This window comes from Amblyomma americanum, chromosome 3 (genome assembly GCF_052857255.1).
Source record: "Amblyomma americanum isolate KBUSLIRL-KWMA chromosome 3, ASM5285725v1, whole genome shotgun sequence".
Taxonomy (NCBI): Eukaryota; Metazoa; Arthropoda; class Arachnida; order Ixodida; family Ixodidae; genus Amblyomma; species Amblyomma americanum.
Genome location: NC_135499.1, coordinates 202,628,888 through 202,634,158, shown reverse-complemented (window position 1 = coordinate 202,634,158; position 5,271 = coordinate 202,628,888). Strand labels below are relative to the sequence as shown.

Genomic DNA, 5,271 nt, shown 5'->3' with positions numbered 1-5,271 from the left:
CGCGTCGCCGCGAGGTGCGAAAGCGGGAATTTTTAAAAATCCTTTCATCCGGAGTTCCCGGGTTCGAACCCGACCGCGCCGGCTGCATTTTTATGGAGGAAAAACGCGAAGGCGCCCATGTGCTGTGCGATGTCAGTGCACGTTAAAGATCCCCAGGTGGTCGAAATTATTCCGGAGCCCTCCACTACGGCACCTCTTCCTTCCTTTCTTCTTCAACTCCCTCCTTTATCCCTTCCCTTACGGCGCGGTTCAGGTGTCCAACGATATATGAGACAGATACTGCGCCATTTCCTTTCCCCCAAAACCAATTATTATTATAGTAAATTTCCCGCTCGCTTTTGAGGTCTCGTACGCAGCATGGACGCCTCGGTGGCTTGTACTCTATGTAGTGCAGTAGAGGCCACCGAGGCGTCCATTCTACGTACAGTCAAAGCAGGGACACATACCCATGGTGTGGGGCCATCCCAACATTATCACATCACATGGGAGTGCAGAAATAACTTCTCTTTCCACAAAGAAGATAAACCCACTGCGGAACAGTGGGAGGGTCTGCTCACCAGCGGCATACTCACAGTCCAAAAAGGATTGGTGCAGCACGCTCTCAAAGTGGCCAGGCTCAGCGTTGCTCTGGAATAGGGGCGCCGACCACTCAAGACGACGGAGACTTCGGTAAAACATGAATACCTCTGTTAGCCGCTAAAAGCTGTAAGTAGAGCAATAAAGTTTTTTCCATTCTATTCCATATAGTGCAAGCATTGGAAACCCAAGCTGTCTGTTGCTGCCAGGAAGAAAGGAAAGTGCACAGGCCTGCTCACTGGCTCAAGCCGAGCCACAATCGCTACCACGTGCAGATAGAAGGAGAGTTGAAAGATGGGATAGAAAGACAGGATAGTAAAGACGCGCTAAAGACAAGGCCGATCACGGAGGTAATGCAATACCGGGCCAACCAGTGGCGGGAGTGAAGCATCCTTCAAACTCTCCGCCACATTTCCAAAAATAAGTCACATTGGACCCGTAACAGATACTCTACGGGGTCCGGGCCCTGCGGCCGCAATAGCGTCTCGATGGAGTCTATAGTAGTATGCCCTGCGCCCTATAGGCCGCGAGCATATCGCGACAAGCATCGGTGAACGCGGCACAGTGAAGGAGCAGGTGTTCTATAGTGTTTCGCGTAGAAGAATGCGAAACAGGTGAACATCTCTTATTTTGTGCGTTTGCGGCCGGGTGCGGTGAAACAAAAAAATTGGGGAGTGGAGCTTATTTTTTTTTTTTTCATTTATGTGGGGCACCCCCAGATGTCACCCTCCTGCTTCTTTTCCAGCCAGGAGCCTATCCCCCACAATCTACTACACTGCTTCCACCCCTCCCCACCCTCACATCTCAAGTTAATTTTTTTTTTTTTTGCAGCGCATGAACTACACAACAAAATTCATTTTGTTGCAGGGATTGCAGTCCAGACCGACATCTATATTTGCGACATGGAAGCATTCAAGAACAAATGTGTGGCACTCAATGAGCGTCTATACACTTCTAAAAATGAAAAAAAAAAGGGGCTGGAGTTGACAGAAGATGCCTTAAATTTAAAAATTGAGTTGACCGAAGTTCAGGGCCGACATGGCCCACCCTTAACAAGGTGTTTCGCTCTCCTCCAAAATTGGGGTGGCCCATCATGATTTCCGAAAATATTTCGTGCTTAGCAAGCCTAAACCACCGGCCATTTCTCGTGCTCTGCTTCTATTGTCCTTGGACTCAGCAGTCGAGTTTTCTAAATACTGGGCCACGGTGACACGTAGACACCAGCAAAGACTAAGGCCGGTGAGGACTGATATCTGTTTTTCTTGCATATATGACGCAAGTCAGTAACGTTAACATTTCATCCGCTCAACACCGTCTACGCAAAAAAAGATGCGACGGAGTATTACTGCTGCTAAGTTCGAAGCAGCGCAATAACCTCATTGCTAGGCTATCTTAGAGAACGCTTATAAGCGATCTAGATTTACAGAAAGATTTGTCCAAAATGTAAGTGTTTTTTAATTATTTTTTGACCAATCTTCAAAAGTGAACTCATGTTTCGCTGACTACAGTTAACTCTTAGTCTAGTGCTTGTGTTTCTTACACATATCATGGAGAAGCGATTACAAAAAAGTGATTACTGGATGCAAAAGCAGGCCACACAATAATAATAATTGGTTTTTTGGGGAAAGGAAATGGCGCAGTATCTGTCTCATATATCGTTGGACACCTGAACCGCGCCGTAAGGGAAGGGATAAGAGAGGGAGTGAAAGAAGAAAGGAAGAAGAGGTGCCGTAGTGGAGGGCTCCGGAATAATTTCGACCACCTGGGGATCTTTAACGTGCACTGACATCGCACAGCACACGGGCGCCTTAGCGTTTTTCCTCCATAAAAACGCAGCCGCCGCGGTCGGATTAGAACCCGGGAACTCCGGATCAGTAGTCGAGCGCCTTAACCACTGAGCCACCGCGGCGGGGCAGGAGGGAAAGGAAATGCCACTAAGACGACGAGTGGTAGGGTTCGAACCCGACCGCGGTGGCCGCGTTTCTATGGAGGCGAAACGCGAAAGAAAAGGAAATGAAAGTTGGTTTTTCAGGAAAGGAAATGGCGCAGTAATTGTCTCACATATGTCGGTGGACACCAGAACCGCGCTGTAAGGGAAGGTATAAAGAAGGGAGTGAAAGAAGAAAGTAAGAAAGAGGTGCTGTAGTGGAGGTATCCGGAATAATTTCGACCACCTGAAGATCTTTAACGTGCACTGACGTCGCACAGCACACGGGCGACTTTTGCATTTCGCCTCGATCGAAGTGCGGACGCCGCGGTCGGGTTCAAACCATGGTACTCCGGCTCGAACGCGATGAAAGTGCGAGAAACGAGTTCGAGAGTACATACACTCGTCGCGGTGGCTCAGTGGTTAGGCGCTGGGCTACTGATCCGCAGTTCCCGGGTTCGAACCCGACCGCGACGGCTGCGTTTTTATGGAGGCAAAACGCTAAGGCGCCCGTGTGCTGTGCGGTGTCAGTGCACGTTAAGGATCCCCAGGCGGTCAAAATTATTCTGGAGCCCTCCACTACGGCACCTCTTTCTTCCTTTCTTCTTTCTCTCCCTCCTTGATCCCTTCCCTTACGGCGTGGTTCAGGTGTTCAGCGATATACAAGACAGATACAGCGCCATTTCCTTTTCCCCCAAACCAATTATTATTATTATTATGTCCTTAACTTAAGCTTAACCCTTTTCGTTAGCCTCCGCGTTTCTGCCCCGCAGGTGAGTACCGGTAAGATTCAGCTGTTATATGCTTTCCTCTTCAGGGATATTGCTAAACTGCCATTCATGATCTAAAGAACCTGCCATATGCGCTCCACCCCATTCTTATCTTTCCTCTCATGATCCAGATCAGCTGTCACTACCTGCCCTAAGTAGACGAATTGCTTTACCACATCCAGCACCTCGCTGCCAAATGTAGACAGCTGCTTCCTTGATAGACTGTTGAACATTACTTCGGCTTTCCACATGCTAATTATTAGACACACCGTTCTGCTCTGCCTGTCTAACTCATTATGATTTGCAGTTCACCTTCTGAGTGACTCATTCAAGCAATGTCATCAGCGAATCGCAGATTATTTAAGTGCAAAGCTATCCACATAGCTGCAAAGCTATCCACGGCACTGTGTCCTGCATAGCTTTGTGCCCTCAGTGGGGTTGCCCCTCAGATTTTTGTCAATGTTGCGTTGTTTCTGCTACATTTGTCTTGTTTGAAATGCGTACATTTGCAGTCTCAGCATGGCAAAGATGAAATATTCCTGTTAACCAGCAAAAGTAAAGACAAGGGGCACAATCGACATTGTCCCCTTCCTATTTTGTCTTAGGTATACCATACTCTGTGGCCTGCATTGAATATATACACCTCTTGCACATTCGAATCTGTGTTACTGTCTTTACCACTACACATATTGTAACATCTTGAGATGTATACATTTTTCTGACTTGATTAGGGTCGTAGATGGATGCCAATAAAGTGGTTTTACAATGCAACTTCAACACATTTTTGTATTCCTGCAATTGTCAGCTGTATGTTTTGTTCATTGTTGTCATTGATGCTAATGTGTAAAGATGCATAGCGTCATGACACAGAGGGATTGAAGAAGCCAGGGTATATTTTCTTTGTATTGGCAACAAAAACTGGAAGCCTGAACAACACTTAAAAAAAAAGAGTGAGAAAAAAAGACTAATCAGTCTTGTTTTCCTTGCACTCAGGACAAAACCATTTTTTTTTGCTCTCGGCTTGCGTTTCAGTCCACCACAGGAGAAGTGGAACCACTTGTACTGGCATGACGCACTGTCACAAGCAACCATCTGGCAGTATCCGGTCCACGGCAGAAACAGTATTCTACACCGTCGGACGGCTTGTCCTCAAGACTGTATTGTGGCCTTGTGTAATAGCGGCTGAATAATAATAATAATAATAATAATTGGTTTTTGGGGAAAGGAAATGGCGCAGTATCTGTCTCATATATCGTTGGACACCTGAACCGCGCCGTAAGGGAAGGGATAAAGGAGGGAGTGAAAGAAGAAAGGAATAAATAGGTGCCGTAGTGGAGGGCTCCGGAATAATTTCAACCACTTGGGGATCTTTAACGTGCACTGACATCGCACAGCACACGGGCGGCTGAAACAGCTCAGGTAAAATTACCCTCTGAAAAAAGTGCCTCGCACGAGCAAATATCTCAGTGCAAAACTGCTCATCACACCTTACTCTCTCAATGTGTAACACATTCGGTCCACACCACGAAGTCACAGAATTCTACCTGGCACACTTTCATCTGAGTCTGGATTTGATAGTAGTAAGCATGACTTGTGTCAAGCTTAAGTGTTTCATTGATATCACTAATAATAATAATTGGTTTTTTGGGGAAAGGAAATGGCGCAGTATCTGTCTCATATATCTTTGGACACCTGAACCGCGCCGTAAGGGAAGGGATAAAGGAGGGAGTGAAAGAAGAAAGGAAGAATAGGTGCCGTAGTGGAGGGCTCCGGAATAATTTCGACCACCTGGGGAAAAACGCTAAGGCGCCTGTGTGCTGTGCGATGTCAGTGCACGTTAAAGATCCCCAGGTGGTCGAAATTATTCCGGAGCCCTCCACTACGGCATCTCTTTCTTCTTTCACCCCCTCCTTTATCCCTTCCCTTACGGCGCGGTTCAGGTGTCCGCCGATATATGAGACAGATACTGCGAAATTTCCTTACCCCAAAACCAATTAT

General features: G+C 47.0%; 1 pseudogene; it reads right to left on the bottom strand.

Moving 5' to 3' along the window:
• Nucleotides 1-904: 904 nt before the first annotated feature.
• Nucleotides 905-1,061, bottom strand: LOC144126419 (U2 spliceosomal RNA; annotated as a pseudogene).
• Between the last annotated feature and the right edge of the window lie 4,210 nt (nt 1,062-5,271).